Source organism: Dreissena polymorpha, chromosome 3 (genome assembly GCF_020536995.1).
Source record: "Dreissena polymorpha isolate Duluth1 chromosome 3, UMN_Dpol_1.0, whole genome shotgun sequence".
Taxonomy (NCBI): Eukaryota; Metazoa; Mollusca; class Bivalvia; order Myida; family Dreissenidae; genus Dreissena; species Dreissena polymorpha.
The window spans coordinates 30,427,993-30,444,454 of NC_068357.1; the positions used below are offsets into that span (position 1 = coordinate 30,427,993).

General features: G+C 34.9%; 1 long non-coding RNA gene across 1 annotated transcript; it reads left to right on the top strand.

Moving 5' to 3' along the window:
* The first annotated feature begins 1,014 nt into the window (after positions 1-1,014).
* Positions 1,015-10,743, top strand: LOC127873497 (uncharacterized). The gene is made up of 3 exons (XR_008046186.1): positions 1,015-1,202; positions 4,019-4,140; positions 10,612-10,743. It is a non-coding gene; the product is annotated as an uncharacterized LOC127873497 (long non-coding RNA).
* Positions 10,744-16,462: the final 5,719 nt, after the last annotated feature.

Sequence of the window (16,462 nt, forward strand, 5' to 3'; positions counted from 1 at the left end):
TCACACAGACATGTATATTTGCAGAAGAGTTATGTTCATGTTTATAGATGTCCGTTATCAAAGATGTTTAAGAAATAAACACCGGATGATTAATTTCGATGTTACTTATTGCAGTTGTTACCTTCCCATAAGGTGAGTGCATTAATCTAATCTGGTCGTCAACAATACCACTGTCCCAAGCATATTGTATCTGATATTAATAAAATTATGTAAACATTCGAATATGTTCCCAACATACATGTATTTTAGTTTGTAAGAGAAACACAATTTTAACGAACAGTCAAACAAGATCAGAAAGTATCGTCCTTGATTAGACAGCATAGTCTAATCTGGGACGATTAAACCAATATGCATTAAGCCCTGTTTTCACAGAACGTGTCCAAAGTCATGTACAACGGATTGAGGTTTACCTTCCTACTAAGGCTATCACTATGGTCTGCGCGCCCCTTGTTGGACTTCTGAATGACAGAGTAATCCATTTAAAAACTCGAATTTTAAAATAAATTGATTAAAATATGCATCGTTACAAAAACAATTATCTTATTTAATGTGTTGTTATATAACAAATACACGAATGTTTATCCAAATGCTCACGTACAGATTTAAAGTGTAATTCATAAGTTGCCTAGTCGAATTTAATTACAATTGTACACATTTGCTATATTTAAAGAAAACACAATAATTTACAATGCGGCCGCAGACTCATTTTCCATAAGATGGTGTGAGTTGTTCCTATTTAAGACTCTATTTTCCGAAAGTCTGTCTAATAGTCTGCCAAACTAGAGCATATTTTCTCTATAACTAACCATGCGTTGAAAGATGTAAAATAAACGCCGCACAAGGTTGAATGTATCTGAAAGTGCGTTTCGCCCAAGTGATTTTGATTTAATTGAAATGTTCACTGGTTGATAGCAACATGAAATGTGTAGACGTCAATTTAAAGAGTATGATTTGTTTACCCGCGATATAATGTATAACGTGACGTCATGACTTAACGACGTCATTATAAACATTCGCAAGTTTTGGCGTTAATTATCACGCGTTGGTGTTGGGATCACGCTCAAATTAAATAAAAACGACTTGTCAAAAATGGCTGTGCAATGTGTGAATAAATGGACAGGAATCATTGAAATATGTACACACGGATGTTGTCAAGACATTGGCCCGAATTATAACAGATATACTTCAAACCAATGTTGTAGGTAAGTGACATATGTCAATTGAAGTTCACCGGTACGTAACAAAATTGCGAAAAATTGTTGTGTTGATAAGCGCGCTTCGCGAATCTTTATGCGTCTACGGCGCCTTAAATACTGAGTCGCAACATTAATATTTTAATAGGCAATATGATGCAAATAAAATCATATTTTTGAAATCTTCGTATTGTTTAACAATTTGTTGTATTTCGAAGTTATAAAATTGAAACGATATCTAAACAAACCTACTTGCTCTCACTTCCGTGTTATGAATACATTTCCAAATAGTCGCATTTGCCTAGTTGAATGTTAATGAAACTCATAACGACATTATACAGCAAGTTCCGGCGGTTAGTTTGTTGTTGTTGAGAAGCTTGAATATATTGGGCGTTTTTGTCTAAATATGTTGTACGATTGAGTTTCATGTATTCTGTTTTGTTAGAAGGAATTGACACCGGCTAACGACCGACGACTACGACAAAAGTAGACAGAACAGAACAGAACAGAATATTTATTTTGACTTAGGCATAACAAGCTTATCGTCAAATACAAACGCATGTTAAATTTTAAGACATGCGTGCTGAATATAAATACTTACAATGTTCAAATTGCATACATCAATTAATAAATCACTTATCACTGGAGAGTGAGATTGTTCTAAATTACAAGTTATAATTTGACATGGAATACATATATAGGTATCAATACATGTGATACATACATGGTTAACAAACAACATGTAACAAGCGTAGTACACTCAATTGTTAGAATAAGTTATAGTTCTTCTTAACATATCATGTGATAATAAACAAATTGTTATCTCTTTTTTTGAAACATGTTATACAATATATGGCTAATTTTCTAAGTGTCGTTTTCTTACTACTATTTAGGAGTTTAATACATTTGAACATACTAGGTCGCTTGTAATAGAATTTTGGAATATATTTGATTCTTTCTTCTAGGTATTGCGGACATATTAGTATGAAATGGTACTCTTCTTCGATATCGTTACAGTTACACATGGGGCATATTCTTTCGTTCCTGTCAATATTATGATGTCTGCCTGTTTCAATTAACAAGTTATGGGATGAGAGACGCATTTTGGCAATAATCCTTCTATGTTTTTTATTTTAAATTATATCTTAATACGGCGAACTTTCGAATGTAGGTTTTAATTCTTTATACATATTTAACGACGTTGAAGAATCAATGTTTGTCCTCCATTCAGCTTCATACTGATCCCGCAATCTTATTTTTAATAAAGGGATGAATTTGTCGATATTTATAGATTCAGGGAATAACCATACATCTCCAAATCGTGAGTGGTTAAGTATATCGCGCACTTTTGATGACCAATTCACTGTATTATTTCTATTAGCAATTGCTGATCTTTGCATATTTATAACAGTGTGTAAAATACAGTTACTTTGCTTTGTTTGATATAGTTTTAGAAAATATTGAACAATTCTTAAATAACGTACAATCAGTCATTGAAATTCAGATTTAAATCTACAAGCAAGTCGGGCTAGTACTATGGGAATTTGAACAAGCCCGAGTCAGATTTTACTAGCCCAAACATTTTTGTTAAAAATGCAGATAAACATAACATAAAACATCCAAAGAAGCATTCATTTATTCAATCTATAGAATACAAAACAAATCTTTTATTAATTTCATCCTCATCCAAGTTAGCTTCCTCGTCATCTGAGCCAGCCTCTTTCGGACCCTGAAATAAGAAGAAATTAATTTCACACACGGATTTCAATCAAATCACAATCATAAATATATACATAAATTTTAGGTAAAAAATTACCATTATTATTGTGTATAGAAACATAATACATATTCTAAGTTTCATTATTATCTTTATAACATTACAACAATAATAGGTAGGTGTTAAAGGGATCTTTTCACGCTTTGGTAAATTGACAAAATTGAAAAAAGTTGTTTCAGATTCGCAAATTTTCGTTTTAGTTATGATATTTGTGAGGAAACAGTAATACTGAACATTTACCATGGTCTAATATAGCCATTATATGCATCTTTTGACGATTTTAAAACCTAAAAATTATAAAGCGTTGCAACGCGAAACGATTGAATAATTTGGAGAGTTCTGTTTTTGTCGTTAAATTTTGTGAAACTACGAATATTGCTTATATAAGTTATAAAATACGTAAAGTATTGTACTCGGCGGAATAGCTCAGTAGGCTAAAGCGTTTTTACTTCAAGACTCTGGCAGGACTCCAGGGGTCACTGGTTCGAAACCTGCTCCGGGCAATGTTCTTTTCCTTTTTTTAATTTTATTCTTGATTTTTTACTGGAGCTTTTACGATCCAATGTTTACATTTATCAATATAAAGCATTTAATGAATAAGTTAAAAAAATGCCAAAATCTGTGAAAAGGCCCCTTTAAAATGTTGAATATCCGCATTATTCAGAAATGCAGTCTCGGATTACCAATTAAGCAGAAAAGACAACTGCCTGTGGGACCCCGGGCTTAATGGGGCGCCATGACACAGTGACACAATAATTGTTTTGCTTAGTCACTTAGCCTGATCTTATGATTTGACAAAGCCCATTAGTTTATAGAAATGTTTTGTTTCAACTAAAGGCTTGACATGGTCGTACCAAGTGCCCATCATTTATTTTTTGTAAAAGCGTATTGTTTTGCAGGTGATCCCGTTTTCAAGATGTTGATTAGGGGCCCCAAAAGTTTCATTGCCTATGGGCCTCTGGATTCTTAATCCGGCACTACAGAGATGCCATACCTATCGACGCTGTTGCTGCGTAATTGTTTATTTGTAAATGTGCTTATATTTCAGTGTTCCGAGAAAAGGCATGACTGGGCTTTGTATCGTTATTCCAACTTTGGTACTTGTTGCTGTGATTATCGGCATTGTCTTAGTGTACAGACGAAGGTATCGGCAGCAACCCGAATTAAACGGTAAGCATTTGTCAAGTGCTGTTTTAATTCTTGTTCAAACTGTGTTTTCATTTGCTACTTTGAATATAAACGTCTCTATAACGCTCAAAATCAACGAAAAGTTCGTAAAGTGTTTCGTAAAATAAAGTAAACACCTAAACAATCAAATGCAGTGTTCCTTATAGCAATTGCCACAATTTCAACGTTAGATGTGGTATGATTACATAGATGTGGGTAGATACAAAATGCTCGTTTTTATTTATTTGTGACACAATTAATTCCATTTTAATTTCCCGCGAATATATCTATTCATACGACACACGAACAACATGTTACTGTTCTTGTGTCGTATGAATAGATATCGTTGCGGGAAATATAAATGGAATTAAATATGCACAATTAAAACGAGCAGTTTGTATCTACAAACATCTATTTTACCAGACCACATCTGGCGTTGCAATTTCGGCATTGCCATAAGGAACACTGATATTTAATTGTTTAAGTTTATTTTGCGAAAAATTGTACAAAATGTTCGTTGATTTTGAGTAGAAATGTTACTTAAATTTAAAATGCTAAATAGGAGAAAATAACCAGTTCAGTCGGCATTTCATGCATTTCTATTAGGGGTATTCCACTACGACCCGATTCCCCACGATTTTTCCCGATTTCCAATATTTTGAGGTCGGGGGACATTCGTAGCTCAATCGGCGAAGGTTTTAACTCATTCGTAGCTAGTGGTGGGCCGGTCGTAAGTAATTCCTGCAACTCGTGAGCACCCGAAAAATCGTTGCCAGATTTTAAACGTGTTTAAAATTTGACCAGGACCTCCAAGACTGAATTTAATCGCAATTGACTCGTAACAGCGTCATAGTGCTTTCTTGGGCGTCGTAATAGAATCGTAGGTAATTCATGACTCAATCGGGAAATCGGTGATCACGTGATCTGTCTACGAATCAGCTACGACTTTGTCAAGACTCTCGCGAGTTCACCCCGAGTGAGTTGCGAGCCCGCTAAGAGTCTCGCGATTTAGATCAAGACTCTCACGAGTTCAAACCGAGTGAGTTGCGAGCCCGCTAAGATTCTCGCGATTTATATCAATATCAATAGATATTGAGGCCTAATTCATGGGTGCGTTCGGTGAGGTCCTAGCTTAGTCGTGACCGATCTGCATCGTTCGTAGTACATTCGCAGTAGATTCTTACACATCGTAGTGAAGTCGCGACCCTATTCGCAAGACTTCAACCAAACCCCACGATTCGTCGTAACTCAATCGTATCAGTGTCGTAACTGAATCGAAGACTGTCACGAATCTTCCCGATTCAATAAATGTGATAAATCGTAGCGATTCTCGGGCTTGTTTTCTTAGTGGAATAGGGCCATATGATTCGGATCGTGTCGAAGATAAATCGTTAACACAGAACACAGTAACTAATATACTCAATATTTATTCATTCTCAACCATACTATTATTTAAAGGACATGTATTCGTTTATAAAACATTTTTTCAAATCTTTTAACAAAAATATAGACCTCTATGTATAGTTTTTCATGTGTGTGAAATATAGAATCTTTTTTCTAATCGCTTCCCGGTGGGATTTATTACTTGTCAGTTTATTGTGTTACTGTGTCATATCACAGGTGGTTAGCGTGTGGCTATGATATTAATTAGTGAAAACATCATTTTGAATGATAAATAATCATATTATAACGAACAATTGAATTTTATGAAAAAAAAAATCACTATCAAATGTTTATATAACAAGGTATGCAACTCAAAATCACCCCAAAACGGGGTGCATCGCTTTGAACAGCCATATCTTCATCAATTGTGCAGCGATTTTCACGATCTTGGTCTTATTCAACGCAGAAATGAATTTACTTTCTGAAAATGTATATGTCTTGCAATATTTTTACAAATGCTGGGTCAACTTTTAAGAATTAACACGATAAACAACTCGCATGACCCAGTTGACAATGATCATGCAGTCTTTAAGACTGATATCTTCACGGAGTTAAGGGCATCTTCCCTACAAAGTTCATGTACCTCGATACCATAATTCAAAATCAAAGTACTGACAGTACTGGTGTGACGATGCTTTTGAGAGGATGGATATAAAAGCATCAAGTTAAGTTTATCTACATCACCACAATCACCACAATTGTGTATGTTGGTACGAAAAAAAAATGGTACAAACATTTTGCGAAAACAATTTGGGTATGAAAACAAATTTGGGTACGAAAAAATATTTTGGAACAAAAAAATTGGGACTGAAAAAAAAATTGGGTACGAACAAACAATTGGGGATGAAACAAAAATTGGGTACGAAAAAAAAATTGGGTACGAAAAAAAATTGGGTACGAAAAATTTTAGGTACGGAAAAAAAAATGGGGGAACGGGAAAGTAGTACCTGCGGGGAACTTGACCCACACTCGCACATTTTCGGCCCTTTCCGTCAAACATCAGATAAGTTCCTCGTAGGCAATAGTATGAATACACATTTCGGAAGCGGCAATGCGGTCTTACCTACGCGCGTCAAAATGTAAGCGAAATATGTACACAAGTCTGTCAGGAATGATTGAATTAACGAAGAAAATCGTGTATTGATGTAAGGTTTTTGAAGAAATGTGCAGAAAAATATATTAAACAAGAGCTGTGTATGTGAAACACAATGCCCCCTGCTGCGCAGCTTTGAAGCCATATGTTTTACTTTGACCTTGAAGGATGACCTTGACCTTTCACCACTCAAAATGTGCAGCTCCATGACATACATATGCATGCCGAATATGGAGTTGCTATCTACAATATTGCAAAATTTGACCTTTGACCTTGACTTTGAAGGATGACCTTGACCTTTTACCAATCAATATGTGCAGCTCTCTGAGATACGCATGCACGCCAATATTGAAAAAGTTATGGCCCATGTTAAAGTTTTCGGACAGACAGACAGACGCTTTATATTTGACATTTGACCTTGAAGGATGACCTTCACCTTTCACAGCTGAAAATGTGCAGCTCCATGAGATGCACATGTATGCCAAATATCAAGTTGCTTTGTTCAATATTAAAAAAGTTATGGCCATTAAAGTTTTCGGACGGACGGACGGACTGACACACTGACTGACTGACTGACTGACAGTTCAACTGATATAGGCCACCCTACCGGGGGCATAAAAAGCAATGGCGATATTTTTCTCAGCCACATAATTGTTAATAGTTTGATATCACAAAATGAAAGTGAAAGTAGAACTGTCAAAAATGACAACCTGTCAACGTGTTGTTTTTGCTGGCACGTGAGAGCGATTACACTCAATGTGTTCACATTTTGAACATAGGCTTTGTCAATGACCTTTATAGTATGGGTAGCTTAGATATTATTTATTGCTATCATGTAACTGCATGATTGTGTATATGTTTACAATACACAAAGCATAAATAATGATATAAATATACTGATTGAGCTTATAATAATCTGAGAACTATAGCCAGGTCAATTAAGAACTTAAAATACAATTTTGTGTCCTGGTTTCATGAAGAAATGACCATGCATGTCCTAGATTTTAAATTCAATGCCCTGGTGTGACACATTGGTAGTATTACCGTTAAACTGTTACCGGGCTTTTGAAATTAGTTTTTATTGACCTATCTAAGGAACTCTAAATCAGGCACTGATTTTTCTTGTTTTAATACAGTCATAGATCAGTTGTGGCCTCTGGGTAATGACCATTTTTTGCTTACTTGTCACACCCTTAAAACTTTCCACACGTCTATAATAGCAAATCTGGATTTAGGTGGTCTTCAATGGTACAATTAAACTTTGGATCTGTTACAAGAGTGCTGGTAAAGTCCAGTCACATATTTAAATCTAGTCCATGTAAAAATCAAAGTGTCAAAGACAAATGAAAGATGCGTTCATTAATTATTGTCCGGTTGTTTACTACTGCCGTAAGTTTTTATATAATATGACTGATGAACATCATGTGAGAGAAAATTCACATTATTATTGTATATCAGGTTCAGCAGCCTTTAAGATAACAAAGTATGCTGGTTTTCAATGTCGCTTCTGGGGATCAAACCCGTAGGGCTTTTAGGAAGATTCTGAAATTTTCGATCCCTTGAGAGCAACCAAACCAACAATTAAGTCAAATATTGCCGACTCGGTTTTTTGAGTCGGTTCATGAGGAATAATGGAGCTTGATTGGTCATTGTCGGCTCTGGTACTACTTACATGTACCCCGGGTACTCTTAAGTATACTTACATGTACCCTGGGTACTCTAAGTATACTTACATGTACCCCAGGTACTGTAAATAAACGTGATTGTACTCGGTCCATATTAGACTGTACCCGAGTTGTATTCGCGCCCAAAATCCGATGTCGTAAAACGCGCAACCGATTATCTTAAACACACTTCTCTTCAAAAAACACTGCATCAACATGCTTTTTGAGTATGTGTTCCGATAATATAGAGGCCATTCTACAGAAAATTGACATAAAAGTGTATATACAATTATAACAAAAAAATAGTCGACAACGACTGATTTAGGGTTAAATTTCCCGGGTACATTTTAGTATATTTACCGTACCCGGGATACATGTATGTATACTTAAGAGTACCCGGGGTACATGTACGTAGAACCCGAGCCGACAATGAACAATCTAGCGGTACTGGAAGGTGCAACATCTCTCACGCGCCCTACCATCGCCTTTAGCAGTATTCAATTCTCAACAGGAAAGTGCTGGAGTCATTGATCCCGAGGGACAAGAAAAACAATTGATTAATGTTCGAAATAAATAATTTGATTAATGACAATTCTATTGTTTGAGTCAGGTCACAGGAAAAGCGCAGTCAAATCAGTATCCAAATTATTTGTTATTGTCAGAAAAACGCTTTTAAGCAAACAGCTTTCAAGCGACTGCAGGCTGATCTAGATCCAAACTGGCCACAATCGCCTTAATGTCTCTTTTACTGTGACACAGTTCATTTAACTTTAATATGATAAAAAGTACTAACACTAAGAAACAGTACAAACCAGTAAAGAGTTTGAAATCAATGTTGAATTTCAGGACAGCTCGGTGATCTGCAAATCCCCGATGAAATGTTGATATCTGGTATCATAGTCATTCAATAAGTCGCACAATGCTCGAATACAATTTATAAAGCACAATGTGACTTATATTGATAACTAAAAATACCAGTATGCCAGTTTTGCCGTGTCAAGCTGTTACGATCCAGAAAGTCCTTCATTCACATCGAGTATATATCCTTCGAATTCCAACTTTTGTTGTCATAAGCGGAGATTTAGTGAATAAATAATTCATATATCCTAAATGACAGCTTCTAAATAGCGAAACAAGCCAATTTATGCAGTAAGAAGGTTTTGAATCGAGACTCTCATGGGGGCGGCCATTGTTGAATGTTGAAACACGAACGACAACTCTGCTAGGAGAATGTTATCAATGACGAGCAATCTCCTACGCAGTGGCGAATGCAAAAGGGGAGTAACTGAAAAATCGAGTTATCTCAATCGGACTGGCTCGGTCTTTCACATAGGTCGCCATTGTGCATTTTTTTAGATGGTTATGATACCTTGGACGATGCTGTTCCAGCATCGTCAAAAACGAATGAAAAAACATTATTACCGTTCTTGTCGTTACATTATGCGTCAAAACTAACTGTTCAGCGCCGTTTGAAACCTTTGTTTACATGCATTTCAACTAACCGACATTTCAAACACACGAGTGATTTCATTGGCCCAATGCGGAGGTGTGTTTTTGCAACTGGAGATTTCATTCATAAAGACTTCATGATCATTGTCAACTGGGTCATACGAGTTGTGTATCGTGTTATTTCTTAAAAGTTGACCCAGCATTTGTAAACATATTGCAAGACATATACATTTCCAGAAAGGAAATTCATTTCTGCGTTGAATAAGACCGAGATGAAGATATGGCTGTTCAAAGCGATGCACCCCGTTTTGAGGTGATTTTGAGTTGAATACCTTGTAATATATATACTTGATAGTGAATTTTTTTTTCAGAAAAGTTAATTTTTCGTTTTAATATGATTATTTATCATTCAAAATGATGTTTTCACTAATTAATATCATAGCAACACGCTTACCACCTGTGTGTCGTATTATTGTATTTATTTGAATTAAATACATCTATGACAAAATAATAGTTTTTACATTGTATTTATTAAAATATGACAATGTTCATATTTAAAACATCCAACTTACCGACGTTTTATTAATATGTCAGTCGATTTGTCCGTCTGCGAAGTATTGAAGGGTAATGATTTAATAGTATATATTTATCATAATTGTAATGTTTCAGACCCGTATAGGGAGGGTTAAGATATAGACGGAGTTTGTTTATATATTTATTAACACCCAAACACACACACGCACACACACACACACGCACGCACGCACGCACGCACGCACACACACACACATAAATACATGTACTAACAGTCCAGCGTTTAACTAGAAAATCTTCACGAGCGAACCCCGGCCACGCGCCACACACGCTGCGTCTGCAACACTGGATCCTGATTGGTGTAGGGCGGGGTTAACCGAAGGTTAGCATAATTATGACTGACGGCTGGACATTACATCAATCACTGCTTGTACTGATACATAATGATAAAACTGATAATAGATAAGGTCACGTGTTTCGCGCATGTATTAACAGTTTATATTAAACTGTTCTGGTGATGTTCTCTCTATTTCCTTAACTGTGATATTTCTTTATTAAAGTTTTCAAAATAAAGTGTTAATTTAAGAATAAACTATAAAACAGGAAACACATATATTGATTTTAGTTTCGTTTATTACGTACACATAATATTAGCAAGACAATAAACATTTTGAATACACTTCTCTTAAAGAGAGACCATGTCCCCAATGTGGATTAAGTGTGTTTATGTCTGTGACACCTCATGTCTACGCATCTGTTGATAAGATTATCACGATAAGATGATTGAAATCTCGTCGCCGAGCGAATATTGTTTTAAATTAAACGTTTATTACGTTAGAAAACAACAAATTATAACACTGACATTTACACATAACAAGATTTCAATAAATATGATGGAAGTAATGTCCAAGAAGTATGAGTCTCAAACATGAAACATATAACTTAAAAATCCACATTAAAACACAACATGAAATAAAAGATTAATCAAAATAATCAAGAAAACTTAGCTGCTTCAGACTTAAATGAAAATACACTCATCGACTTTCTCAGTAAAGAAATCGGTTCGTGTTTAGATCCCATCTCACATGGACTAAACAACCGAACTGATAATAAACTTAAAGCGAGATTATACGATTTTTATATGCGTTAAATTGTAATATATTGATAAAAATATGTTACAATAACACAAAATAGGCAAGAAAAAATAAACATTGAAGATGAAATTCATAAAATGCAGCAGAGACAAATTAGCGCCCGAGCCGATGTTGACGAAGATATTTCGTAAATATTTTCCTACAATAAACGAAGCATTCGTCTTTTTATTTGGATCAGTGTAATAGTTCGTGTGTCGTTTGAATAGATATCGTTGCAGGAATTTAAAATGAACAGTTAAACTCAATTTAGATTCACATCGTACATGCCTGATATACATGCTGGCGAATTCGACTGTAAAGACATTTTCGATTTCAGATTTATTTATCCGGCTTATTTCGCATTTTTCGACACATGTTCTTCTTAACTTGTATTTTAATTTATATTGAAATATATGTATAAAAAGTTTTTTTCACACAGTTTATTTAAATTCATAAGCATTAGACAAAATCGTTTAATCTCGCTTTAATATCTACTTAATAATTGCAAAATTATAAACGTAAAATTAATGTAACCGATAATTGTGGCATGTATATGTTCATTAAGGGCGGGCGGGCGGTGTTATCACCCTTTCGTTTTCCTGTTCCATTACATATGCCTGTGAAATACACGCTCGAAAGGCGAATCAATAGATTTGCAAATCACATATACCCCAAAATGAAAAACTCGTGCGCTTTCGCGCTTAATCTTTAACACAAAACCCGTGCATTACTCGCGCTAAACTATTACCATTATCTCTCTTGTTAATAACATGTATAAAACCACACTAGGCTTTTACCGTATTTATCAAGCCGAGAATAATTTCATTAAAATGCAAATGGTGAGCAATTTATTACTTACACAGGAGGGAATCCCGTATTATATATATTTATATATTTATTTATATATATATATATATATATATATATATATATATATATATATATATATATATATATATATATATATATATATATATATATAATAGAAACAAGGAGTTTTGCGGTAAAACTACACATGGTTTACTGTAAACCATGTAACTCGAACAATTTTTAACGAATCAACTACACACCGGTTGTTTTAGAGAGCTTATAAAATAATTTATCAGGAAAAATTATCATCAGTACCATTGATCTATAAAAACACACAATATAACACGGGATTCCCTTCTGTGGTTATTGATGACGAGTAAATTGTGAAAAGAATAAACTTTAACAATTTTACGCAGTAGCAATCTCATTTCAGTACATGTTTATTTTATTATGTCCCAGGTTATGAACGTTGACGTCGCTCTTGGTTACCAGAAAAATTCCCACGCACTGATTTCAACCGTCATTGTTTACAACCAATTAAGTGCACAAGTACTGGAATTGGTATACCATTTTTTGAAGGTGTATGTCCAGCGCGTGTGCCGGGAAAACAGAGCTTAATGTATTTTTTTGTTCAGCTCTATAATATTTATAGCAAAACTGTATGAAAAAATGTCGGTGAACATCAATCCGGTGAAAATATTGACGCGTGCATTAATTATGGATCTAAAACGGAGTATTAGTTCGGAGACATGAACTTGTTTCGAAAGAAAGTAATAATAGGTTCAATTCTATATGAGCAAGTCTCGCTGCGCACGATTACTCTCTTACGTTTCGTATATATTTGAATCTTATGGATCTTGGCTAATACCTAGTGTTTTATTTTGCTTAATCTTCATTAAGTTATGCAGCTTATGTATTTTAGGCAGCATAGCATGACGCCAAATGACCAACAGCTCTTTCATATTTGAAAGAGCTGTTGGCACCTAATAACCTACCCATCTATAATAACGTTTATATGTGTACTTCAAAATAGTTTTATAGCATTTAATGTGGTGCAATATACGTGTTGTCTTAATCATTTTACTGTAGAATTATAAAATTGCTGTAAAAAAAACTGCTGACCAACTGAATCAATTCACCGATTTTAAAGAAGATGGGTTGTGGGGTGGCCGATGTACGAGATAATATAATGTTTATCAGCCCTTTCAGTGATATTTTAATTAATTAAATGTATTTTATGACGTGTCGACCTTATTATTTGCAAAAGATCATGTGCTGTAACTAAATAAAGACGCGCAAATGAGTGTTATACTGAAAAATTACAACGGAATAAATGCAAACAATTGGAAAGTATTAACCCATAAAAACTTAAGAAAAAAAAATATGTCAGATTATGACTCATGCATTGCAGTAGATGTATTTTTAAAGTGCCAGATTATGTTGTTTGACAAGAACGTTGGTAAAATATTGGTGAGGCGGGGAAGGGGAGGCGGTGCGTGTATTAATTACCCGATACGGTTAATACATGGAAATTAATTACATATACAATGAAAATAAATGAAATTCAATTTTCATTGTAATGTGGTTTGCTTGATAATTGCATACAATGCTCGTTGATACCAATGCATTTATTAGAATAATTATGTTGTACATTCTTTGTTAGTCTCAAACACAAAGAGACCGATGCAGGTTTCTCTACTGAATATCTGCCGAGCTTTTTCATTTAAATTGAGCTAAACTTTGAAAAATTTCAGGCCGTGGTACACTTTTTATTGAACAGTTCATATCTGCCTTTGCAATAAACTGAAATTGTAATTATATTTTCTAATCGAGTATCAATTTGAAATTAATATAAAAACTAAAGGTTGAACAAAACATTTTGAATTCCAATCTGCGATAGAGGCGCACACGCATTCTCTTCAAGGTGGATGTCCCCATTTTTAATTAAGCGTTTACTGGTATGCCTGTGCCACCACATGCCGGCAGATGTGTAAATACGACTATAACGATAAGATGCGTCATCTTTCTCAATTGACTGAAATATCGGTTGCCGCAATGACACGAATATTTGTTGCAGCACGGCAAATATAACGTATAATCCAATTTGTAACCGTGTAAAAAACACACACAGTTTCGTTGTCGATTCTTCGGGTGTTAATACAAACCAATTCATTGTTGAGTTTACAAATGACTTGAATTTAGGCTATGAAACACTATGCTTTATGCAGCTTATATATTGTAATATGTGTGTGTGGTTTGTAATTCAGAGTTTATTTACAGGTCGTCGCTGGAGTCTTCACGACTACATTATGTGCTCTTTCAGGGGAAAATATTTAATTTCGAGTAGGCCTAATTTACCTCGGCTGCCCGGGTGTCCGCCAAAGAAATAATTTTGATCCAAAAAGACCAGTGCGTGATGGCCAACGAGACCTTTATGTGCACTGGTATACAATTAATAAATTGTATTGTGCATAAAACCGACAAAATTAAATCCTCATCTAAAAATAGTTGTCTACGCCCCGCTACTCTTTACGACAGTGATAAACTCCGCCTTTCATCCGTATTCCCCGTGGACATCGACTGCGCATGCGTAATGATTAATAATCCCTTGAAGAGATGAATTCATCCATGGCGCTGAATTGCGATGAATTCATCCTTATACAGGGCTTTTTTTCCTGACTTTGTGAAGCGGCCCTAGGGAAAATTCCTTCTTCTGATAATTTTCATTTTCTGTGAGCCCTGACCCTCGACAGTGCATGATGATCTCCCGGGGAGGTTGTCATTTGATCTGAAACATTAGGTATACATTGAACAACAGTACTTTTGTAAGAAATGTAAACGAGTTATTTTATTTTTCACATTTTTTTACAAAGCATAAATAGACTACACTAGTAACATACAAAGTTTGAATCATGAATATGCGTCATGAATATACATTTAAATTAAAAAAAATATTTATGAAGGGACCTCATTATTACTTTAAAGCGGGTATGTACGATTTTTTATATGTGTTTAATTGTAATATATTGATAAAATATGTTTCAATAACACAAAATAGGCAAGAAAAATTATACATTAAAGCCGAATTTCATAAAATGCAGCAAAGGCAAATTAGCGCCCCGAGCCGATAGTGACGTACATATTTCCTACAATAACCGAAGCATTCGTCTTTGCAGTAGGATCGGATGATAGTGTTCGTGTGTCGTATGAATAGATATCGTTGCAAGAATTCAAATAAACCGTTAAACTAAGTTTAGATGCACATCGTACATGTATGGTATACATGCTGGCGAATTCGGCTGTACAGCCGTTTTCAATTTCAGAATTAAATATCTGGATTATTTCGCATTTTTCGACACATGTTCTTCTTAACTTTTATTTTAATTATATTGAAATATATATATAATAAGTTTTTTACACAGTTTATATAAAATTCATAAATATTTGACAAAATCGTAATAACCGCTTTAACCAAGATTTACAATCGTAAACAGATCGAATAACAAGTCTCGGTCATCAATACTAGGGGCGTATTGACTAGGGGCCGTTTTGACTAGCTCCATCAATACATAAGCTGCGGCAGATGCTTCCTTTTATCAAATTACTTTCCTTATTATGTAATCAATCTGCATGTTTCAAAACTTACCCTTCTGTAGATAGCTTTTGTTTCTTCACTGTTACCCCAAATTTCAATAAATCGGGATTATTTGCGTGTTTTTTTAATTTTCTTCGTGTATGTAGAACGGGCGTTCCGCGTCGCTATGTTTTCGATAGTGACGTTGTAGGCAGAGCTTTTACTATTTAAGCCGGTTTCACCGGTACACAACACTTAAAATCAATTAAAACAAGCTAACATCAGTTACGCGAGTCGAAATTTTTCGCGAATTCGGAATTAAAAACGAGATAATGAAAACTGTTCCCAAATGGCCGTTTTTGACAGTTTTGAGCACGAAAAGTCCATTTTTCACGATTTAAAACGGCCGTTTTTTGTAAATATTTATGGCCATGTCAGGTTTGTGAATTGCCGTGTCAAAATTGTGAATGTCCGTCCACGGCCCATCGCAAAGAAGGAAAAAAAAGCCCTGTTATAAGGCTTAATCATCCCTTGCGATGAACTCATCCCTAATAGAGTTACTGTATTTCATCGCAAGATCCCTAAAAACCACCGGAAAAGGTTTTAATACAGATGAATTCGGATG